The 25978-nt window shown below is 39.0% G+C and overlaps 1 protein-coding gene and 1 pseudogene across 1 annotated transcript in view; one reads left to right on the top strand and one right to left on the bottom strand.

The window, feature by feature from the left end:
* The window catches only part of BANK1 (B cell scaffold protein with ankyrin repeats 1), a 313671-nt gene that overhangs the window by 11168 nt on the left and 276525 nt on the right, over nucleotides 1–25978 (top strand). The gene's annotated exons all lie outside the window — the stretch shown is intronic.
* On the bottom strand, nucleotides 25192–25502 carry LOC133765781 (COMM domain-containing protein 1-like; annotated as a pseudogene).

Raw genomic sequence — 25978 nt, 5'->3', positions numbered from 1 at the left:
ATTTTTTCCAGATCTGAGAAGAATGTCTTTGGTATTTCCATGGGTATCACATTGAATCTCTAAATAGTTTTTTGGGAGAATGGACATTTTGATGTTATTGATTCTTCCAATCCGTGAGCATGGACGATTTTTCCATTTTTTGGTATCCTCTTCTATTTTTTTCTTTAATATTTTGTAATTCTCATTGTGGAGATCTTTGACATTCTTGGTCAATTTTATTACAAGATATTTAATTGTTTTTGTAGCTATTATGAATGGGATTGATCTTAGAAGTTTTTTCTCAGTGTGACATTGTCTTTGTATACAAAGGCTGTTGATTTTTGTGCATTTATTTTATATCCTGCTACTTTACCAAACTCTTCTATGAGTTCCAGTAGTCTCTTAATGGAGTTCTTTGGATCCCCTAAATAAAGAATCATATCATCTTCAAAGAGGGATAGTTTGAGTTCTTCCTTCCCAATTTGTATCCCTTTAATTTCTTTTTCTTGCCTAATGGCTCTGGCTAAAACTTCCAGAACTATATTGAATAGCAATAGTGAGAGTGGGCATCCTGTATGGTACTGGATCTCAGTGGAAATGCTTCCAACTTTTCCCCATTCAATAGAATGCTGGCCATGGGTTTTTCATAAATTGCTTTGATTGTATTGAGGAATGTTCCTTCCATACCCAGTTTGCTTAGAGTTTTCATCATGAAAGGGTGTTGTATTTTATCAAATGCTTTCTCTGCGTCTATTGAGATAATCATGTTTTTTCTTCTGCAGTTTGTTAATGTGGTTTATCACATTGATTGATTGGCAAACATTGAACCATCCCTGCATACCAGGCATAAATCCCACTTGGTTTGAGTGGATGATCTTTCTGATGTGTTGTTGAATTCTATTGGCCGGAATTTTATTGAGGATTTTTGCATTTATGTTCAACGGGGAAACTGGTCTGTAATTCTTTCTCTGCTGCTGCTTTTTCAGGTTTAGGAATTAAGCTGATGCTGGCTTCTTAGAATTTGGGAGGATTCCCTCTCTCTCAATTGTTTTGAATAGTTTGAGGAGAATTGGAGTTAGTATTTTTTTAAAGGTATTATAGAATTCAGCAGTGAATCCATTCAGTCCTGGTCTTTTTTTTTTGTTGGGAGGGCTTTTATTACTGATTCAATTTCTGACTCAGCTATGGGTCTGCTTAGGTTTTCTATGTCTTCATAGTTCAATTTAGGTAGGTTGTACATGTCCAGGAATCTATCCATTTCTGATAGATTTCCCAGTTTTTTGGCATACAGCTCTTTGCAGTAATTTCTGATGAGTTTTTATTTCTGTGGTGTCTGTTTTTGCATTTCCATTTTCTTCTCTAATCTTATTGATTTGGGTCTGCTCTCTCCTTTTTTTAGTTAGTTGGGCCAATGTTGTGTCAATTTTGTTTATTTTTTCAAAAAAACAGCTTTGTTTTGCTTACCTTTTATAATGTTTTTGGATTCAATTTTGTTGATTTCTTCTCTAATTTTAATTATTTCTCTACTAGTTTTGGGTTTGGTTTTCTGTTTTTCTAGATCCTTGAGATGCATTGATAGCTCATTTATTTGGAACTTTTCAAGTGCACTTTTCAAGTGCTATAAAACTTCCTCTTAACACTGCTTTTGCTGTATCCCATAAGTTTTGATATGTTGTATTGTTATCTTCATTTGTTTCTGGAATTTTTTTATTTCTTTTGATTTCTTCTGTGATCCACTGATCATTCAGCAGCATGTTGTTCTTCTCCATGTGTTTGCATATGCACTAGGGATTCCTGAGTTGCTGATTTCCAGATACATTCCACTGTGTTCTGAGAAGCTGCATGGTATGATTCCAATTCTTTTGAATTTGCTGAGACTTGCTTTATGGCCTAGTTTGTGTTCAGTCCTACAGAAAGTTCCATGCGCTTCCAAAAAGAATGTGTATTATTCAAGTGTAGGATGAAAAGTTCTATAGTTATCTGGTAGATCCATTTGGTCTATAGTGTCAATTAAATCTGTTTTTTCCTTGTTGATCTTCTGTCTGGATGATCTGTCTATTGTTGAAATGGAGTATTGAATCCCCCAGTACTATTGTGTTGGAGTCTAAGTCTCCCTTAAGTTCCTTAACATATCTTTTAAACAACCTGGTGCCCTGTAATTAGGTGAATATACACTTACAATATTTATAATAGTTACATCTTCCTGTGAATTGATCCCTTAATCATTATATAGTGCCCCTCTTTGCTCTCTTAACAGTTTTTGTGTTAAAGTCTATTTTGTGTGATATTAAGATGGCTACGCCAGCTCTTTTTGGTTTCTGTTGGCATGGAATATCTTTTTCCAACCTTCCGCTTTCTGTCTACATGCAGCTTTGTTGGAGAGATGTGTTTCTTGTAAGCAGCAAATAGATGGGTTTTGTTTTTTAATCCATTCAGCCAGCTTGTGTCTTTTAACTAGAGAGTTTAGGCCATTTACATTCATTGTGACTATATGATAAGTAGTGACTATGCCCTGCCATTTTTCCAAAGATATTTCTAATATATAATTTGAATTTCCTGTGACCTTTTACTGAGAGATTTTCTTCCTTCTACCTTCTTTCGTATTGATGGCCATGTTTCTGTGTGTAACACATCTTTAAGCATCTTTTGTAGGGCTGGATGAGTGGTGACAAATTCTTTCAATTTCTGTTTGCTATGAAAGGTCTTTATTTCACCTTCATTCACAAATGAGAGCTTTGTATGAGATAATATACTGAGATTTTTTTTCTCTTAGTACTTGGGCTATATCTTGTCGTTCTCTCCTAGCTTGTGGGGTTTCTGATGAGAAATCTGCTGTGAGTCTAATTGGAGATCCTCTGAGAGTAATCTGACATTTCTCTCTTGCACATTTTAGAATCTTTTCTTTATGTTTCACTGTGGTGAGCTTGATTATAATGTGTCCTGGTGAGTATCTCTTCTGGTCATGTTTATTGGGAGTTCTGTTTGCTTCCTGTACTTGGGCATCTCTTTCTGCAAACTGGGAAAGTTTTCTGCTAGTATCTCACTAAAAAGGCCTTCCAATCCTTTCTCTCTCCATGCCTTCAGGAACTCCTAGAACCCGAATATTGGATTTTTTAATAGTATCCTGTTGATTCCTAATTTTTTTTTTTTTAGATTTCTAATTTCCCCTTCTTGTCTTTGGTTTCACTGTATACTTTCCTGTGCTCTGTTACTCTGTCTTCTAAGTCTTATATTCTCTTTTGCCTCACTGATTCTGTTTTTAAGGCTCTCAACTATATTTTTCATTTGTTCTATTGAATTCTTCATTTCATTTTGATTCATCCTTAAGATTTTATTTTCGTGAGAGAGATTTTCTTTCATGTCCTGCATGGATTTCAGTAGTTTGCACATTTGCTTTTGATTACTTCTAAGTATTCTTATCAATTTTTTGAGTTCCATTTCTTGCATTTCTTCTATCTCATTGTCTTCTTATATTGAAGTGTCATGTTCTTTTGGGAGCATGATGTTGTCTTCCTTATTGTTTCTTGCATTGTTGCATTTGTTCTGCATTTGTGGTGATACTTGGTGGTTTTCTCTTTTTTTTCCCCACTGTGGCAGCTTTTATCATTGTTTTATGACTCTGTAGATAAGTAGACTGCTTCCAGTGAATCTCTAGAGGCTTGTGGTGGGTGTGGCCAGAGAGCTCTGTTCAGTTCTTCAGGGTTAAGGGCATGCCTAAGGTTGCACACTCAGGTTTGGTGTAGTAAATCTTCTCTCTCTCTCTCTCTCTCTCTCTCTCTCTCTTTCTTTAATCAGAAGGGAAGTAAATCCACCCAGCTGAGCTCTTCTCCTTGATGGCAATCAGTGCCTGAGCGCTAGTCCCAGTGGGTATATATTGTTTGTGTGCTCTGTCCCAAGGACCACACAACAGATCGGTGCAGTCCTCAGTGTAAGCTCACATTCCCCTGAAATGTCTCTCACTGGGTAGCCTGGACTACCCAAGCTTGTTGTGTCTTCCATCAATACCATTCATGTCTCAGCCACAATGTGAGTTCTCCCACACACCCTCGGCCTTTTTTTTCTGGTTCAGAAGCTTCACACAAGTTCCTATCCACTTGTTATTTCTCCCCACCAGAGTCAGGAATCTCCATTCAGCTAATTGCCAGGGGCAGACATGAGCTGGCGCAGCTATTACATATGTCCAAAATAGCACCTGCTGTATGAGCTTGTACGCCTTTGTAAAGTGATTGGGGAGAGAGAAACGTGTCCATACTGTCCCTTTTATCTTTTCTCTCCTCTTGTTACCCTGGTGTACTTTCCTCACGGGGCTTCAAGTCTCATTCCCTCTAGGCTCTTCCTGCCACTTTTCTGCCAGTGTCTTGGGCTATTGCGGTCTCATCTCCCCTCACTTTCCAGTGCTGGTGTGGAGGCTCTCGGCTGCTGGAGTCCCAACCTGTGGGCACCCACACCCTCCATGTAGATCCACCGTGTCCCACTAATTACGGAAGAGATTCCTCTGCCGTTTTTCCGTAGCTCTTCCCTGAGACTACACTATCCTCACTTTTATTAAACTAACTTCTCCTAAACTTGAACAGTAAGCTCTCTCCTATTCCGCCATCTTGGAACCACCTCTTCACATTTATTTTAAAACTTTTTATTCGTTTATTGTTATTTATGTAAAAGATACAAATAGTAATCTCTCAACTGCTTGTTCATTCCTCAGAAGTCCACAGCAGCTGGGATTGGGCCAGACAGAAGCCAGAAGCCCAGGAATCAATCTGGGGTCTCACATGTGGGTGGCAGGAACTAAACTAGTTTAACTATGACCTGTTGCCTCCTAGGGTGTACATTAGTAGAAAACTGGAATTTGGGGTAGAACTTAAACTCAGGCAATCCAAAGTAGGATATGGGTGTCCAAAGGGGCATCTTACTTGATATTCCAAATGCCTGCCTAGTCTCAGATTTATACAAAATCAGCTACCATTTCTGAATGTCAGTGTTTTGTACTTCAGTTCTCCCTCTGACAAAAGTTGATTGCCATGTCTTTGCAGGAGGCTCTTCTCCTGGGCCTCCTTCCTCCCTTTCTGTGTCCTTTGCTCTGTTGCCTTTTGCCTCTGGACCTCTCTGCTTTCAGCCATGAGTTATTTTCACCAAAAGCTCTTCCATTGCTTATTTCCTCATATATTCTTCATTGTCACAGATAGGAACAACATTCAATGCTTTTTTGGGATTTCTACATTTCTTATTTATAAAAAGTAACAGTTTTTGTGCATTTCATATACACAATTTTTAAAACAATGATACTAACCACCTTCTCTAACTCATATGCTCCCACATTTCCTCCTTCCTTTCTTGTTTTTCTTTTAAATTTTTGCAGTGACATACCTTGAATTTACTTTATAATCACAATTTTAATCCTCCACTAAATAAAGAATTCAATAAGTAGTAAGTAGAAAAACCATTTCTCAAAAGTATAGACAAGAGCTATATACAATAATCAAATATAGGGGTGTCAATTTTATTCATATACAATACAATTTTATACTCTATATATTACCACAAATGAGAGTAAACATGATTTTTGTCTTTTGAGACTGGCTTTTTTTGCTAAGTGTAAATGATCTCCCAAGGCACATCCATTTCACTAAAAAAAAAGGTGTCATTATTCTTTAAGTCTTTGTAGTATTCCATCATGTATATATACTACATTTTGTTTATCCAGTCATCAGTTGATGGACATGTGGGTTGATTCTATACCTTACTTTCTATGAACATGATAATAAATATAGTTTTCATATGCTGATGTAATTTCCTTTGGGTAAATTCCCAGGTGTGGGATTGCTGAGTCACGTGATAGATCTATTTTCAGATTTCTGAGGCATCTCCAGACTGTCTTCCATACAGGTTGTATGAGTTTACTTCCCACCAGCAGTGCATTACAGCACTTTTTTTCTTTACATCCTCACCTGCATTTGTTGACTTTTTGATTTGTGGAAGATAGCCATTCTAACTGGGATGAGGTGAAGCTTCATTGTGGTTTTCTTTTTGTTAAAAAGATTTATTTATTTTGAAAGTCAGAATTCAGCACATGCCAGTTGATTGTGTGGTATGATCCTTTTGATGTAGTTTTCTATTTGATTTGCTAGTATTTTGTTGAGACTTTATGAATTTGTTCATGAAGAATATAGGTCTATAGTTTCATGCTGTGTCTTTATTCACTTTTTGTATTAGAGTGATTCTGGGTTCATAGAGTTTGGCAGAATTCCAACCTGTTCAATATTTTTGGAATAGTTTGAAGAATATTGGAGTTAGTTCCTCTTTATATGTTTTGTAGAATTCAGTAGTAAAACCATCAGGTCTTGGAATTTTCCTATATGGAAGACTTTTTAAATTTATTTTATTTATTTGAAAGAGTTACAGAGAGAGGTAGAGACAGAGAGAGAGATCTTCCATCTAATGGTTCACTCCCCATATGGCCGCAACAGCTGGAGCTGTGCTGATCTGAAGCCAAGAGTCAGAAGCTTCTTCTGGGTCTCCTGAGTGGTGCAGGGACTTGGGCCATCTTCTACTGCCTTCCCAGGCTACGGCAGAGAGCTGGATTAGAAGTGGAGTAGCCGGGACTTGAACTAGTGCCCATATTGGATGCTGGCGCTTCATGCCAGAGCGTTAACCCACTGCGCCACAACAGTGGCCCCTATGAAAGACTTTTGATTGCTGCCTAAATCTCATTGCTTGTTCTATATATTATCATAAGTTAGCATATAGTAGGGTCATTTTTTTTAATCCATTCAACCTAAGTCTTTTGACTGGAGAATTTAATCCATTTACATTCATATAGTTAGTATTTATAGGTAAGAACTAACACCTGTCATTTTGTTGATTGGATATTGATCATACCAGTTCCATAAGTGAATCTGTGGCTGTCCTGTGTCCCCATGATGCTTACTTCTGATGCTGTACTCTCTTCAGAATTTCTTGTAAGGCTTGTCTAGTGGCAATGAATTCTCTGTTTTTGTTTATCTGGAAAATAACATATTTCACCTTCACTTCTAAAGGAAAGGATAGTTTTGTTGGACATAATAATCTTGGAAGGTTTTTGGTTTGTTTTCTGTTAAGACCTTGAATATATCATCCCATACTCTTGTGGTCATGTAGGGTTCTGCTGAGAGGTTTCCTGTTAGTCTATTTGGTTTTTCTTATATATGTAACTTTACACTTTTCTCTTGCTGTTTTAGTGAGCTCTCCTTGTCCTGAGCTTTTGACAGCTTGACTACAAATGACTTAGAGCCAATCATTTTTGGTTGAGTCTGCTTTGAGTTTTTGTATGCTGATGTCCATCTCTCCTTCAAGACCTGGGATATTTTCAGGTACTATTTGATTTTTTTAAAAAAGATTTATTTATTTATTTGAAAGTCAGAGTTACACAGAGAGAGGAAAGGCAGATAGAGGTCTTCCATCCAGTGGTTCACTCCCTAATTGCCCACAACAGCTGGAGCTGCACCGATCCAAAAGCTGGGAGCCAGGAGCTTCTTTCAGGTCTTCCATGTGGATGCAGGGGCCCAAGATCTTGGGCCATCTTCTTCTGCTTTCCCAGACCATAGCAGAGAGCTGGATTGGAAGTGGAGCAGCTAGGACTTGAACCAGCGCCCATATGCTGGCGCTTCAGGCCAGTGCGTTAACCCACTGCACCACAGTGCTGGCCCCATGGTCTATTTGATTTATCAGGTTTTCGATGCCTTTTGCCTTTTCTTCTCCTTCAGAAATACCTATAATACAAATATTTGGTTGTTAAATGGTATCTCATTTTTTAAAATATTTTTTATTTGGCAGGTAGAGTTAGAGACAGAGAGAAAGGTCTTCCTTCGGTTGGTTCACTTCCCAAATGGCCGCTATGGCTGGCGCTACACTGATCCAAAGGCAGGAGCCAGGTGCTTCTTCTTGGCCTCCCATGCTGGTTCAGGGGCCCAAGCACTTGGTCCATCCTCCACTGCCCTCCTGGGCCACAGCAGAGAGCTGGACTGGAAAAGGAACAACCGGGACTAGAACCCAGTGCCCATATGGGATGCCATCACCACAGGTGGAGGATTAACCAAGTGAGCCATGGTGCTGGCCCCCAGTATCTCATTTCACATATACTTTAATTCTTTTTAATTCTTTTCTCTTTATTTTTGTCTGAATTTATTATTTCAAAAGTTATGTCCTCAAGGTTAGAACATCTTTCCTTCACTTTGTTTATTCTGCTGTCAAAGGTCTCAACTGTATTTTTATTTCATTGATTGGTGATTTCATTTCCAAAGTTTGTATTTGGCTCTGCTTAATGATTTCTATATCCTTAATGAATTCTTCCTTCATGTTATTCATTGATTCTCTCATTTCTTTCATCTGTTTCTATATTGCATCACGTTGAGTTTCCTTACAATGTTATTTTGAATTATTTCTGGCATTTCTTAGATTTCATTAAATATGAGATCTAATTCTGGAGGATTTTATTTTGTTCTTTTGGAGGTATCATGCTACCTTGCTTTTTAATATCTCCTATATCTCTGTATTGACATCTGCACATGTAACAGTCCCTTCTTTTTATGGAGTAGGTTTTATTGGAAAAGGGTTTATGATTTTGATGGAAAGCAGGGTATAATTTGGCTTATTACTTTGACTTAGGCTCTAGGTGAATCCAGAAATATTGTCTCTAAGTAATTTATTTTGGTATAAGCAATGGCAGTTGTGTCTATAAGTGACACAAGTGGTCTAGTCTACTGCAGTTCTTAGAGTCAGAAGTGTGCATTTGACATGAATATAGGTTTCCCAGGGGGATTATCTTCAGTCCACAGAGAGTTTGGTTACAGTAACCCTGGGGATTATGATAGGACATTGCCTGGTGCTTAGGGAGACAGATGTAACTGTCCTCTTGTGCCACTGGTAAACCTGAGTGATACTAGGGCTTGTGGCACCAATTGTTATGACTCCAGGGCTGTGTGATATGCATAGGTCCTTCCTCAGGTCCTGCCAGCAGAATGTAGCTGTTCTAGGGCTCTAAACACTAACAGCCCTAGTCCTGGAGAATGTGAACTGAACCCCATAGTTCAGGACTACAGGCTGATGAAATATACGTGAGATTTTGCTCTGATCGGTGTCTGATCAGGGAGGTGAATTGCAGGTAGGTTTTTCTCTGAATGCACTGGGTATATTTCAGTGGGATTGAGGAAATTAATACTGATTGTTACATTCCTGGTAGGGTATAGTTTAGTGAGTCATTACACAGACCTCCCAGGATCAGGGCAGATGTTATAGGGGCTGCTGCTGATACCAGACCCCAGAAGCTAAGGGGATCATGTGGAGTAAGTGTAGCTCTGGAGCTAATGCTCCAAAATTCCCAGTTTCAGGATGCAGGGAGTTTGTTATCTGATTTCCAAATTGCCCTGACTCTTACTATCTTTGCTTCCGGTAGCAGCCTTATAGAGATGGGCTAGGAGATTTTTTTCACAGAATCCGGTGCTCTGCAAGGGTAGGGGAGGGCAGTAAAAGTCCATGGGTGACTGTAGAATTCTCAAGAATATAATAAATAAAATAGTCTCACTCTACTCTTTTATCAAAGTGTGGCATATCTTCACAAAGAATACAACAGTCAACTTCAGGTGCTGTCATTTGAAACACCACCTAGAGCTTAAATAAGTCTATAAAAAGGCAGCTGATCAATGAACTTCTGAATGCAGAAGAAAAACAGAAATAAGCATTTATCTTTTTTTGAGAAGGTCAATATTAATGAAGTTCCCCAAATTCTCAAACAGCCTTCTGGGTGTGAACAACACTGTGAAGAAAGCTGCAGGTAGCAGGGTGCCTAGCAATTGCTTCCTACTTTGACTTGCCAAGATGGTGACTCCCAGCTGGCAGCTGGCTATGCCTTGTGGACTTCTGAATCAGCTTCTCTGTCCTCCCTCCTCTATTCCAACAGAGTATGGTTTGTCACTTCTCCAATGAAGGTTTCCATCCACCAGACCCTTGAAAACATTGTTCTTCCCTTGTTCTTTTTGTATCCCGAGGCAGCTGAAGTCAGTGTAGCTGCAATCTCTATTCAGCCATCTTGAATCTTTCCCACCTCCCCATCCTCAGAATTTAGGGGTGGACTCAATGTTGTCATCTTTTACAAAAGTATCTTGGACTTGATGGAGTTTATATTGAAAAAACAATTATAGTTTATATTTTTATCTCTTTTGAAAATGATTTATTTGAAAAGAAGTATAACATGGAAGAACAGAGGGAGGATGAAGGGAGGGAGGGAATGAGGATACAGAGAGAGAGATCTTTCATCTGCTGGTTAATTCCCCAAATATCTACAGCAGCTGTTGCCAGGTCATGCCAAATATGGGAGCCAGGGACTACATCTGGACCTCATACATGGGTGTTAGGAACTTGAGTATTTAGGTCATAATTTGCTGCCTTTTCAGGCACATTAGCAGGAGGATGGATAAAAAGCTAAGGTGCTAGGACTCCAGCAGGCACTCTCACATGGGATGTTATCAGCGCTCTGACCAGCTTGCTAAGCTACAAAACCTGTTCCATTTCAATTTTTAAAATTCCATTCTCCATGAATGTTGACATACCCTCATATAGGTAAGCATGTGAATATTTATAGATCTATGTAATTTTATATATGTGGACACACAAATAGGCATATGAATCTGTATACACAGACATAGGTGCATATAGAAGTGGCCTTCAAATATTAATAGAAATGTAAATTATGACAAATATACATGCATTTCAAGCATTTTTGCACCAAATTAATATTATCTTTTAGTTCACTTTCCCCAAAAACATTTGAAGTTCCCACAACTGTATTTGTGTGTATGATTGTTACTGAGTTGTTTACTGTACATATCTATAGTTGAAAGAAATGCACGCCAACCAAATTAAACAGAATCCTTCAATATGTGCTGATTGTTGTGTAGGTTTTAGAGTTGATGCTTCTTAAAGGATAACATACTTCAGTGCAGGTACTGTGAAGTTAGACTTACTTGCTCTATATTAGACAACCATGGAGCCTCTAAATATCTATTTTGTGTGTAAATATATAGTGTTCTACTTCAGATCTTACTGTGGGTTAGGAGATCATCTGACATGAGAAGTCCTGTTCACTCTGTTTTGTTTGCAGATCTTGTTTTCTACATGTTAGCTTTTTATGTCAAATAGCATGTCTATGTCTTATACTCTAATTTATTATATATTGTGGTTGAGTAATATTTTCCACTTGATATGATTATAATCATATTAAATATGTGTGAAGGGCTTAGACGAGTGACTGGCCTGGAGAATGTGCTCCAGTAAATATCTGCTAGTATTTTTTAAAGATTTATTTTTTCTATTTGAAAGGAAGAATGACAAAGAGACTTGGTTCACTTATCAAATGGCTTTGCAGAAGCCACGAGTAGGAACTCCATCTGGGTCTCCCACATGGGAGGCAGGGACCCGAGTACTTCAATCATCTTCCACTCCTTCCCAGGCACAATAGAAAAAACAGCCAAGTCATAAACAGTGTAGTCAGGACTAGAAGCAGCCTAGTTGGCTGTGCCACAATGCCGGCCCTCTGTAAGTTAGTTTTATTACTATGTATACATAAAGTGAAAGAGAGAGGATGAAAGGAAGGAAGTCAGGGAAGAAGGGAGGGAGAGAGAAGTGAAGTGAGAAAGAGGGTGGGGAGAAACAAAGGGGAGGAAAGCAATAGAGATCAGGAGCTCCATCCAACTGGAAATAGAGGTCTGTTTCTAATATGGAAGAAGCAAAGATGATAGTGGAAGATGGAAAACCCACAGTAGAAAAGAGTATCAGGTAAAGAATTAAGTCAGGAGCCGGCACTGTGGTGTAGTAGGTAAAGCCACCACCTGCAGGGCTGGCATCCCATATGGGCGTAGGTTCGAGTCCCAGCTGTTCCACTTCCGACCCAGCTCACTGCTATGGCCTGGGAAAGCAGTAGAAGATGGCTTAAGTCCTTGGATCCCTGCACCTACAAGGGAGACCCAGAAGAAGCTCTTGGTTCCTGGTTCCAGTTCAGCACAGCTCTGGCTGTTGCGGCCGTCTCAGGGAGTGAACCAGTGGATGGAAGATTCTCTCTCTCTCTCTCTCTGCCTCTGCCTCTCTGTAACTCTTTCAAATAAATAAATAAATAAATCATTTTTTACAGAAAGAATGAAGTCAGATACAGGGTAACTATCAGAAACTCTTCAGTGAGTTGAAGTTCAGGAAACTGGTAAGAATGGAGGAAGCAGGGTGAAATAGGAAGAGGAGATGGACTTGAATCATCATGGCTCAGGAATTGTACCTTCTCCCTTGGCTGGCCCAGGCTAGTGACAAGTGAGTTCCTGCAGGTTTGGGACCCTGCACAGAAGGAGTATCTGCAGGAGTGGGAAGGGAGAATTTGGAGAGAAATGACATTTCTGATAACTTACCTGTCGGATAGCTGGAATTGTTTTCCTCCTGAGTTACATGTGTCCATTTCACTATGTGATACATTTGGGCTTTCTATGGATGTATTAGAACCATTCTTACTTATTCAATGTTTATACTTTTAAAAGTATCAAGAATTCTTCATTCTGAAATAGAGGGGCCTTACAGATTGTTAATCAAATTTGTTGTTTTTTTTTTTAAAGATTTTTTTTTATTTATTCGAAAGAGTTACACAGAGAGGAGAGTCAGAAGGAGAGAGAGAGACAGACAGAGGTCTTCCATCCACTGGTTCACTCCCCAATTGGCCACAATGGCTGGAGCTGTGCCAATCCAAAACCAGGAGCCAAGAGCTTCTTCCGGGTCTCCCATGCAGGTGCAGGGATCCAAGGACTTGAGCCATCTTCTACTGCTTTCCCAGGCCATAGCAGAGAGCTGGGTTGGAAGTGGAGCAGCTGGGACTCTAACCTACGCCCATATGGGATGCTGGCACTGCAGGCGGCAGCTTTACGTATCACCACAGCGCCAGCCTGTTTTTTTTTTTTTTTAATAAAGGGACTGTACCTGTGTTGTGTCAAGTATATGTAAGAGCAGGAGGAATACATATAAATTGTTGTTATTCACCACATTGGGCTTTATAAATCTGTAGCAGATGGCAAGAGAGTGGGCAAGGAGTCCTATCCAAACTGGAGATACCTGGCCCCAACCTAGTCCTCCTCTGTTAAATCTCTGGGACTGTGACAGAGCAGGGAGTCATGGGAATCAGCATTGAATGAGATTCCCACTCGCACTTAGTGTATGAGTTTAAGATCCACTGCTCTGGAACAATTGTCCCAGGAATTCAATTTTTGTTAATGAGTCACTAAGCATTCCTTAAGGAATTATAAACCAGTTGTCTCTTGGTATCTTTAGGGTGTTTGTCCCAGGATCCTCAGATACCAGAAATCCATGGATATAAAAGTCCTTTATATAGAATGGATTAGTATTTGCATATAACCTACCTACAGCCCCCTGTACAATTCCATCACCTACTGATTACTTCCCATACATAATATAACATAGATGTTATAAATAATTTTTATACTGTGTTGCTTATGGAATAATGACTAAAAGAAATGTCTTTACAGATTCAACATAGAAACATTTTTTTCTGAATATTTTTCATGTATGCTAGGTAGAACCTGTAAATATAGAAGGCTGAGTGGCACAGAGCATTTTTAGATCGGTATCTCTGTTTTGTTGATGAAAGTTTCTCAGTTTTCTTTTCAAAGAAACTGTATTTGTTGGTTTTATGAATGTGTATGCAGCTATAGTTTAGTTCATTACTTTGGAAAATAATTATCCCAAAACATGATTACTGGTCATTCTTACTAGTCGGAAACATGCTTTTGATACACTATTCTTGTTTTACTGTAATTGTAAAATACATTATGCATTCCTGGTAAAGTGTATGTGTATACACATTTTGTGCAATAATTAAAAAGCCAAACAACTGGGAGCTCACATTCACCTTAAGAAATACAACATCACGAATTCCCTGGAAGCTACTTGGAAACTTCTCCCCTCTTACCTTCCTCTCTGCCTTCTTTTAGGTAACTATCCTTCATCGTTTTAATCTTTTTTTTTTTTTTTGCTTTTTTTGTTTGTAGTTTTACTGCATGCATATTCATGCATAAAACATGTTATCTTGGGCCGGCACCGTGGCTCAGTAGGCTAATCCTCCACCTTGCGGCGCCAGCACACTGGGTTCTAGTCCCGGTCGGGGCACCAATCCTGTCCCGGTTGCCCCTCTTCCAGGCCAGCTCTCTGCTGTGGCCCGGGAGGGCAGTGGAGGATGGCTCAAGTGCTTGGGCCCTGCACTCCATGGGAGACCAGGAGAAGTACCTGGCTCCTGCCATCGGATCCGCTCGGTGCGCTGGCCCCAGCGCGCCTACCGCGGCGGCCATTGGAGGGTGAACCAACGGCAAAAAGGAAGACCTTTCTCTCTGTCTCCCTCTACTGTCCACTCTGCCTGTCCAAAAAAAAAAAAGAATTAAAAAAACAAACAAACAAAAAAAAATGTTATCTGAATTTCCTAGGATTTCTGTATTTTGTAAAAGTTACATTAATGGAAACATTGAATTTGTTCTTTTCTGACTTCACTAAATGTTATTTTAGGGGATTCATTTATGCTGACGTATATAGTTATAGTTCAATTAATTTTACTACCACATAAGTGGAATACACCACAATTTACCTGTCAGCTTTATGCTCCACATGAATTGTGGTGACTTGCAGAGCTTTCTCCTTGTTCATTTTGTTATTTTTTTGTTGCAATTATAATTATCACTCGGTGAGTAATTTTACTCAAGTCTCCCAGTGCACAAGTATTACAATTTTGGGTTGCATATGTATAGGAAGAGAATTGCGGTATATATTTAATATGTTTAATATAACTTATGTATATAAAATTTAAAGCTAGTTATTTTCCCACTACAATTGTACCAGTTAACCTTTTTATAAAGATTTATTTTATTTCAAAGGCACAATTACAGAGAGAAATAAGAGACAGATGAGAAAGATGAGAAAGAGAGGGGCGGGGGCAGAGATCTTCCCTAAATGAGTGTAATGGCCAGCAGCCAGGTGCTTCTTCCGGGTCTCCACATAGAGCAAAGACCCAAGCATTTGGGCCATCCTCACCTGCTTTCCAAAGCACATTAACAGTGCCTGGATCTGAAGTGAAGCAGCCTATATTCCCAAGTGGGTGCCCATATGGGATGCCCACATCTCAGGTAGTGGCTTTACCCTCTATGCCACAGCACTGTTCCCACTAATTTACTTGATAGAAAGTATTAGGGATTCTTTTTTTTTTTTTTTTTTTTTTTTTTTTGACAGGCAGAGTGGACAGTGAGAGAGAGAGACAGAGAGAAAGGTCTTCCTTTGCAGTTGGTTCACCCTCCAATGGCTGCCGCGGTAGGCGCGCTGCAGCCGGCACACCGCGCTGATCCGATGGCAGGAGCCAGGTGCTTCTCCTGGTCTCCCATGGGGTGCAGGGCCCAAGCACTTGGGCCATCCTCCACTGCACTCCCTGGCCACAGCAGAGAGCTGGCCTGGAAGAGGGGCAACCGGGACAGGATCGGTGCCCCGACTGGGACTAGAACCCGGTGTGCTGGCGCCGCAAGGCGGAGGATTAGCCTAGTGAGCCGTGGCGCCGGCCAAGTATTAGGGATTCTCTTATATTTCTATCTGGGGGTATTTGTTACCCTCAGAGATTTTAGTTTTTGTAACTTAATGGGAAAGTGTATTTCATTGCATATTTACCTTTCTTTTCTTTTTTTAAAAAAATATTTGTTTGAGGCCGGCGCTGCGGCTCAATAGGCTAATCCTCCGCCTTGCGGCGCCAGCACACCGGGTTCTAGTCCCGGTCAGGGCACCGATCCTGTCCCGGTTGCCCCTCTTCCAGGCCAGCTCTCTGCTGTGGCCCGGGAGGGCAGTGGAGGATGGCCCAAGTGCTTGGGCCCTGCACCCCATGGGAGACCAGGAGAAGCACCTGGCTCCTGCCATCGTATCAGCGCGGTGCGCCGGTCGCAGTGCGCCTACCGCGGCGGCCATTGGAGGGTGAACCAATGGCAAAAGGAAGACCTTTCTCTCTGTCTCTCTCTCTCACTGTCCACTCTGCCTGTCAAAAACTAAAAAGAAAAAAAAAAATTGAAAGTCAGATAGGCCGGCACCGTGGCTCACTAGGCTAATCCTCCACCTGTGGCACCAGTACCCTGGGTTCTAGTCCTGGTTGGGGCACTGGATTCTGTCCCGGTTGCTCCTCTTCCAGTCCAGCTCTCTGCTGTGGCCCAGGAAGACAGTGGAGGATGGCCCAAGTGCTTGGGTCCCTGCACCTGCATGGGAGACCATGAGAAAGCAACTCTCCTGGCTTCAGATCAGCGCAACGCACTGGCTGTAGTGAACGTTTGGGGAGTGAACCAACGGAAGGAAGACCTTTCTCACTGTCTCTCTCTCTCACTGTCTAATTCTGCCTGTCAAAAAAAAAAAAGAGAGAGAAGAGAGGAACAGACACAGAGCGAGCGCATTTAAGTATGCTGGTTCACTCCCCAGATGGCTACCAACAGCCAGGGATGGGCCTCCCATGTGGATAGCAGGGGCCCAACAACTTGGGTCATCTTCCATTGCTTTTCCCAGGCCATTAGCAGGTAAATGTATCACAAGTGGAACAGCAGGGATACAAACCAGCACCTATATGGGATGCTGGCGGTGCAAGCTGCAGCTTTACCCACTACACTACAACGCCAGCCCCTAACTGGTATTTTCTTCATTAGTAATTATCATTTGCTCATATATATATATTTCACATACTGAGTTTCAGTTTGGAGCAATGAAACACTTCCTTGTGTCTTTTATTTATTTTTCTGAAAATACTTATTTATTCATATGATCTAGATATATATAATGTATATATATCTAAACATGTAAACAGGTATTGGGTGAATCTTCTATAGGCATGTGCATAGCCTGATTTTAAAAATTCAATTATAAATCAGTCTTTTTTATTACATGTAATTCAATAAACTTTTATATTGATTGAAATCCCCGACACAGATTCAGTTCCACCTTCTTATCTGTAGTCTATGTGTTCCCTTATTATATGTTTTTTTAACATTTTTGTCATCTTTTGGATTGGATCTCCTTAGCCATTCTATTTACATTGTACTTTGTTCTTTCAGTGATATTCTAGAAATTTTAAGATATATATTTAACTTAGCATTTATTATCTTTATTTTTCATTTCTTTTGAAAAATAAAAATACCTCATCATACCTTATCTAATCATTTAATCATTTCCTCTTCAAACTTTATAGGAAAACTATCTGATATAAAGTTTTCCATGTTTTTTGAAGATATATTTATTTGAAAATCAGAGTTACACAGAGAGAGGAAAAGCAGAGAGAGAGAGAGAGAGAGAGAAAGAGAGAGAGAGAGATTCTGTACACTGGTTCACTCCCCAACTGGCCACAACGGCCGGAGCTGTGCTGATCCAAAGCCAGGAGCCAGGAGCTTCTTCCAGGTCTCCCACATGGGTGCAGGAGCCCAAGGACTTCGGCCATCTTCTATTGCTTTCTCAGGCCATAGCAGAGAGCTGGATCGGAAGTGGAGCAACCAGGACTCAAACCGGCACCCATATGGGATGCCGGCCCTTCAGGCCAGGTCATTAACCCACTGCACCACAGCACCAGCCCCTCCATGTTTTTAATAATTCTAGAATTAATACTTGTTTAGCTTAAATGACATATTTACAATTTTCTTTACACACAGTTCTTTCTTGCATCCCAAATCTTTCTTCTGGGATCCTTTCTTTTTTCTTCATGAAATATAGCACTAAATTTTTTTTTATGATTTTAGTTGGTGATATGTCATCTCACTTTTATTTGTGCAAAAATATTATTATTTGCATCATTACTAAAACATGTCCCCACTGGAGTTTGAAATCCACTTGTTTTATCAATTCTGAAATATTCTTCTCTCTTTTCACATCCATCGTTAGCACTGAGAAGTCTGTTATCTCTCTGACAGTCCTCTGTAGGCAGCCTGTCTTCTCATTAGCTACCATTAAGATCTTCTTGTCTTTGGCTTTCTCCAGTTTTACAAAGAACTTCTGAGATATTTAATATTTAAAAACTTTACCCTGTCTGTAATTATTTTTGTTTCTTAGTTCTGGGATTCTGTTTTTCAAGAATTAAAAAATACTGAATCATCATGACTCCCATGATTTTCCCCCCTCCCCTTCACTCTGTTCCCTCCTAGATCCCTCTTTAGGCCCACGTATGGCTCTAGCCTGCTGTCTCTCTACCCTGCTCCCACCTCCCACACCCCTTCATCCTCCTCTCCCTTTCTCCCTCTCTCCCTTCATATCATTATAACCTTCCTTTCACACTTATCCCTGATGTCTTGCTTCATTGGACTTAATTTTTTCAGATCTATCTTTTGGATGACACATTCTTCAGCTCTCATCTGCTATTAGAAATCATTGGGTTTCTAATTTCAGTTGACACTTTTTTTTTTCATTTCTAAGAGATGTATTTGGTTGTTTTATTAAAGCTTGTCCCACCTTAATAATCTTTGATTTCTTCATTTTCCTTTTCTATTCATTTCATTGTATTAGTACATATTTTTAGTCTCTTTCTATAAATAGTAATATGTAAATTACTAGCCTGATTCTAGGAGTCATTTGTTTTTAAATTTTTTTTGTTGACTATCGTAGTTCTGTTTTTATAGAAAACCTTGGAAGCTTTGTTTTGATGTATTTTCTTAAAGAGAAGATTTGTTTCTCATTTTGTGAAAAAGTTAAATTTCCACCTGGGACCACTTTAAGCTGAATTTCTGGCTCATTGTTTTTTGTTGTTTTCGAGGAAGAATCTATCTGGGTCCTAAATCCTCTTAAATGTTTCTTGTTCAAAAATCTCAAGGAATGATTTTCTAATTTTCTGTTCCACCCAGAGGCATGGCAAAAAAAAAAAAATCTTTTTGCAAGTTTGAGTATCCCAGATTTAAAACAAGAACTGTCGTCGGACCTCTTACTTTTTGTCTGACTTTGCCTCTATCCCATGAATATGGAGCTCCTTAAACCAGCATTATGGGGAATCCTAAGATAAGCTCACAGCAAATACGGGTTCTAGTGTGTCCCCTCTGCCACATGCATTGGAGCCTGTTTTTTTTTTTTTTTTTCACAATGATAATTTTTCTTATTTTACCATCAGGACATTGATTAGTAACTGACTGTAATTAGCATTATTATTTGTACTATTTCAGGTCTCACACAAAGAGACTGATGTTCTGAATTTCTAGATTGTTATATTTCTGTAAATGTATTACTATATTTTTAAAGATTTATTTATTTATTTGAAAGGCAGAGTTACAAAGAGGTAGAGGCAGAGACATAAATTTTCTGAGAGAGGTCTTTCATCTGCTGGTTCACTCTCCAATGGCAACAACCGGAGCTGTGCCAATCCGAAGCCAGGAGCCAGAAGCTTCCTCTGGGTCTCCTACGTGGGTGCAAGGGCCCAAGGACTTATGCCATCTTCGACTGCTTTCCCAGGCCATAGCGGAGAACAGCACCAGCCCCTCTAGACTTTATAAAGTGGGAAAGAAATTCTTATTAGTTAGGAGTATACAGAGCTGATGCTGTGGCATAGCAGGTAAAGCCGCTGCCTGCAGTACTGGCATCCCATATGGGTGCTGGTTTGAGTCCTAGCTTTTACACTTCCCATCCAGCTCTCTGCTTTGGCCTGGGAAAGCAGTATAAGATGGCCCAAATCCTTGGGCCCCTACTCCTGTGTGGGAGACCTGGAAGAAGCTCCTGGCTCCTGGCTCCTGGTTTCTGATTGGCCCAGCTTCAGCCATTGTGGCCATCTGGGTAGTAGAACAGCAGATGAAAGACCTCTATCTCTGATTCTGCCTCTATGTAACTCTGCCTTTCAAATAAATCTTTTTTTAAGTATAGCATGGACTGGAAACAATTAGATTTCAACTAAAAAAGATCTTTGACAAAAATCTTCAGACAAAGCTATAATGATCCTTTGAGTTGAACAAGTAAAACTTTTCTCTTTGTTTTATCTTCACATGCTACATTTTCATTGAACTATCTACTTCTGAGGTAAAACATCCAAAATATTTTAGTGAATTGATACTGAAAAATGTATAAACATTCCAGTTTAAGAGGAAAAATATTTTAAGAGATTATAAAATGATGAAAATAAACACTTTTTCAAAATACTCCAATTAAACAGGAAGTTATACTTAAATTTATATAAAAAAGGATTCCTTAGGAATAGTTAATGTCATTACTTTTTATTGTTAAAGAAATTGAAGTTGTAGAAGTTTCACTTATTTCATATACACAGCTTTAGGAACAAAATGATACTTCCCTCCCCCCCACCCGCAATCCAACCCTTGGTCCTCCCTCTCCCATTCCCACTTTTAATTTTTGGAGATCTACTTTCAGTTTCCTTAATAATTATAAGGTTAACCCTTCACTAAGTAAAAGTTCAACAAGTAGTATGGAAAAAAAAAAACAAAACAAAACACTGTTCCCAATAGAAGAGACAAGGACTGTAAACAATCATCAAATCTCAAAATGTACATTTCACTCCAATACATTACATATTAGGAAGTCTCTATTAGTTATGCCTGATCAGGGAAAATGTGATATCTGTCTTTTTTGGGAAAGGCTTATTTCATTAAGTATAATTATTTCCAGTTGATCCATTTTGTTGCAAAAGACAGGATTTCATTTTTAAAAAGCTGAATAGGACTCCATAATGTATATATTTAATAATTTCTTTATCCAATTAACAGTTGATGGATATCCAGGTTGATTCCATATCTTATCTATTATGAGTTGAGCTGCACTGAATATAAGGGTACAGATAACACTTTCATATGCTAATTTCTTATGGTTTGAGAAAATTCCCAGGAGTGGAATGACTGGATCATATGGTAGGTCTATATTAATATTTCTGAAGTATCTCCATATTGTCTTCCCCAATAGCTGCACCAGTTTACATTCCCACCATCAGTGGATCAGGGAACTTTTTCACCCACATCCTTGCCAGCATTTCTTTGCTGTTTTCTGTATGAGAGCTATTCTAATTGGGGTGAGGTGCAACCACATTGTAGTTTTGATTTGTATTTCTCTGATGGCTAGTGATCCTGAGCATTTTTTCAAGTGTTTGTTGGCCATTTGAATTTCCTCTCTTGAAAAATTTATTTTCAAGTCCTATGTCCATTTCCTTTTTTTTGACATAAAAGTATACATTTTTATTTATTTTTTATTTTTTAAAACTTTTATTTAGTAAATATAATTTTCCAAAGTAGTTTACGGATTACAATGGCTCCCCCCCATAACTTCCCTCCCACCCACACCCCTCCAACCTCCCGCTCCCTCTCCCATTCCATTCACATAAAGATTCACTTTCAATTATCTTTATATACAGAAGATCCATTTAGTATATATTAAGTAAAGATTTCATCAGTTTGCACCCACACAGAACATAAAGTGTAAAATACTGTTTCAGTACTAGTTATAGCATTACTTCACATTGGAAAACACATTAAGGACAGAGATCACACATAAGGAGTAAGAACACAGTGACTCCTGTTGTTGACTTAAAAATTTGACACTCCTGTTCATGGCATCAGTAATCTCCCTAGGCTCTAGTCATGAGTTTCCAAGGCTATGGAAGCCTTTAGGGTTCACCAACTTTGATCTTATTCCGACAGGGTCATAGTCAAAGTGGAAGTTCTCTCCTCCCTTCAGAGAAAGGTACCTCCTTCTTTGATGGCCCTGTTCTTTCCACTGGGATCTCACTCACAGAGATCATTCATTTAGGGTTTTTTTTTTTTTTTTTTTTTGCCAGAGTGTCTTTGGATTTCCATGCCTAAAATATTCTCATGGGCTCTTCAGCCAGATCCAAGTGCCTTAAGGGCTGATTCTGAGGCCAGAGTACTGTTTGGGACATCTGCCATTCTATGAGTCTGCTGTGTATCCCGCTTCCCATGTTGGATCGTTCTCTCCCTTTTTGGTTCTCTCAGTTAGTATTTGCAGACACTAGTCTTGTTTGTGTGATCCCTTTGACTCTTAGACCTATCAAATTCTTAACTTGATTGTTTGCTTTGTTGTTGTTGAATTTCTTGAGCTCTTTATACATGTTGTATGTTAACCCTTTATCAGTTGTGTAGTTTGCAAATATTTTTTCCCATTCTGTTGGTTGCCTCTTCACTTTGCTGAGTGTTCCTTTTGCTGTGCAGAAGCATATCAGCTTGATGTAATCCCATTTGTGAATTTTGGCTTTGATTGCTTGCACTTCTGGGTTCTTTCCCAAGAAGAATTGCCTATGTAGATGTCCTGAAGAGTTTTACCAGTGTTTTCTAGTAATTTTATAGGATTTGGTCATAGATTTAAGCCTTTGATTCATTTTGATTGGATTTTTGTGTAAGGTGTGAGGTAGGATTCTAGTTTCATACTTCTGCAAGTGGAGAACCAATTTTCCCAGCACTTTTGTTGAGGAGACTGTTCTTGCTCCAGGGAATGATTTAAGGAGTTCCTGTTCTTTTCCATTGTTCTATATATCTGTTTTTTGCCAGTTCCAGCCTGTTTTGATTATAACTACCCTGTAGTACGTCTTGAAATCAGATATCATGATGCCTCTGGGTATTTGTTGTATGATATTGCTTTAGCTATTTGGGGTCTCTTGTGTTTTCATTTGAATTTTAACATTATTTGTTCTATATCTGAGAAGAATGCATAGGTATTTGATTGGTATCCCATTGAATCTATCAAGTGCTTTTGGTAGTATGGACATTTTGATGATGATTCTTCTAATCCATGAACATGGAAGATTTTTCCATTTTTTTGTATCTTATATTTCTTCCTTTAATCATAATTCTCATCATAGAGATATTTGACATCCTTGGTTAAATTTATTCCAAGGTATTTAATTCTTTTTGTAGCTATAGTGAATTGGATTGATCTTAGAAGCTCGATCTGAGCGATAACATTTTCTGCATATACAAAAGCTTGTTTTTTTTAAAGATTTATTTATTTTACTTGAAAGTCAGTTACACAGAGAGGAGAGGCAGAGAGAGAGAGAGAGAGAGAGTCTTCCATCTGCTGGTTCACTCCCCAGATGGCTGCAATGGCTGGAGCTGTGCTGATCCGAAGTAAGGAGCCAGGAGCTTCTTCCGGGTTTCCCATGTTGGTGCAGGGGCCCAAGGACTTGGGCCATCTTGTACTGCTTTCCCAGGCCACAGCAGAGAGCTGGATTGGAAGTGAAGCAGCCGGGTCTCAAACTGGTGCCCATGTGGGATGCTGGTGCTGTGGGTGGCGGCTTTACCTGCTATGCCACAGTGCCAGCCGCAGGCTGTTGATTTTGTGTGTTGATTTTATATCCTGCCACTTTACCAAACTTTTCTATGAGTTACAGTAATCTCTTAATGGAATCTTTTGGATTCCATATATATATATATATATATAAATTTTTATATATAAATTTATATATGTATAAATATATATATAAATATATAAAATCATGTCATCTGCAACTAGGCATATTTTGACTTCCTCCTTTCTTATTCATATTCCTTTGATTTCTTTTTCTTTTTTAATGGCCTGGTTAAATCTTCCAGGACTGTATTAAATAACAATGTTGAGAGTGGGCATCCTCGGTCCGGTTTCAGATCTTAGGGAGAATGCTTCTAACTTTTCCCTATTCAATAGGTTGCTATCCTTGGATTTGCCATAAATTACCTTGATTGTGTTGAAGAATGTTCATTCTATACCCAATTTGCTTAAAGTTTTCATCATGAAAGGGTGTTGTATTTTAGCAAAAGCTTTCTCTGTATCTATTGAGATAACCATATAATATTTGTCCTTCAACTTGTTAATTTGATGTATCACATTGGTTGATTTGCAAATGCTGAATCATCTATGCAAACCAGGGTTAAATCCCACTTAGTCGATGTGTTCTTGGATTTGATAAACTAATATTTTGTTGAGGATTTTTGCATCTATATTTATCAGGGATATTGTTCTGTAGTTCTCTTTCTCTGTTACTTTTTCTGCTTTAGGGATTAAGGTGAGGGAGGCTTAATAGAAGGAGTTTGTGAGGTTTTGCTCCCTTTCAATTGTTTTGAATAGCTTGAGAATAATTGGAATTAGTTCTTTAATTTTCTGTTGGATTTCAGCACTGAAGCCACCTGGCCCTAGGCTTTTCTTTTTTGGGAGAGTCTTTATTACTGATTCAGTCTCTGTCTTCACTATTGGTGTATTTAGGTTTTATATGTCTTCATGACTCAATTTTTGTAGGTAGTACGTTTCCAGGAATCTATCCAATTATTCTAGGTTTACCAGTTTATTAGCATACAGATCTTTGTAGTAATTCGTGATGATTTTTTTTTATTTCTGTGGTATTTGTTTTTGTATTTCCTTTTTCATCTATGATTTTATTGATTTGGGTCCTCTATCTTCTCTTGGATAGTTGGGCCAATTGTGTATCATTTTGTTTAGTTTTTCAAAAAACCATCTGAACATTTTACAGATCTTTTTATTTTTTTGTTTCAATTTTATTTATTTCTTCCCTAATTTTAATTATATCTTTTCTCCTAATAATTTTGGGTTTGGTTTCTTGTTTTTCTAGGTCCTTGAGATACATTGTTAGTTCATTTATTTGGTACCTTTCCTATTTCTTTCTGTAGGTACCAATTAATATAAACTTTCCTCTTAACACTGTTTTTCAGTATCTCATAAATTTTGGTAAGATGTATTATTGCCTTCATTTGTTCCAAGAATTTTCTTGATTTCTCTTTATCTCTTATGACCCATTATTGATTCAGGAGCATGTTGTTCAGTCTCTGTGTTTGCAAATGATCTGGAGATTCCTGAGTTGTTGATTTCCAGCTTCATTCCTTTGTGGTCAGAGAAGATGTGTAGTATGATTAATTTTTTTGGATTTTATGGGACTTGCTTTGTGGCCTTGCATATGGTCTATCCTAGAGAAAGTTCCATGCACTGATGAGAAGAATGTGTATTCTGCAACTGTGCAGTGAAAAATTCTGTAGATATCAGTTAGATCCATTTGGTCCATAGTGTCAATTAGCTCTGTTGTTTCCTTGTTGATTTTTTAAGATTTGAATTTGAAAATTTAATACCAATGGGGGAACAATATTTTTTTAAAAAGAGGAGGAATCATGAACACCTTTGCTTCAAAAACTCCAACTCCTTCCTGTGTCATCTGCAGTTACGCTGGCTATATCAGTGTGCTGATATTTTTTCCTCTGACAGCTTCTTCAGGATTTGGTTGACCTTCACCTCATCAAATTCCAAACACAGAAATTCAGATTCCATCAACTCTCCAGCTCAGGCCCCGAAGCCCATTGTCCTAGCAGCTCTGGTTCACGAGGCTCTTGCGGGTTTTTGTTTTGTGGCTCTTTCAGAACTTGGAAGTGACGGTAGCTTGCTCAGAAGTGATCCCACCTTGCTTTTTGGTTTGAGCAGTCAAGAATGCCTCCAGCTGGTTGAAATCCATGTGTTCAGATGCAATAGACTTAAGAATTCCCCTGATTTTCGCCAGAAATGGGCGAAATTCCTCAGGTTGCACATCCGGATAGAGCTGGCTCCGCAGCGGCTCCTCCGTGATGCCCGGGTGCCCGTGGAACGCGTCCTGGGCCAAATCCTTATTGATTTTCTGTCTAGTTGATATGTCCATTGATGAAAGTGGGGTGTTAAAGTCCTCCATTACTATTATATTGTAGTCTATGCCTGCCTTTAAATTTATTAACATTTCTTTTAAAAAGCCAGGTGCCCTGTAATTGAGAGCATATACATTTATTTTAGTCATGTCTTCCTGTTGAGTTGATCCCTTAATCATTACATAGTGCCCTTCATTGTCTCTTAACAGCTTTTTTTGTGTTAAAGTCTATTTTGTTTGACATTGGGATGGAAACACCTGCTCTTTTTTGCTTTCTGTTATCATGGGATATCTTTTTCCATCCTTTCACTTTCAGTTGTGTGTATCTTCGTTGGTGAGATGTGTTTCTTC

The sequence above is a fragment of the Lepus europaeus genome, chromosome 8 (genome assembly GCF_033115175.1).
Source record: "Lepus europaeus isolate LE1 chromosome 8, mLepTim1.pri, whole genome shotgun sequence".
In the NCBI taxonomy this organism is placed as follows: Eukaryota; Metazoa; Chordata; class Mammalia; order Lagomorpha; family Leporidae; genus Lepus; species Lepus europaeus.
This window is presented reverse-complemented; position numbering and strand designations above follow the sequence as displayed.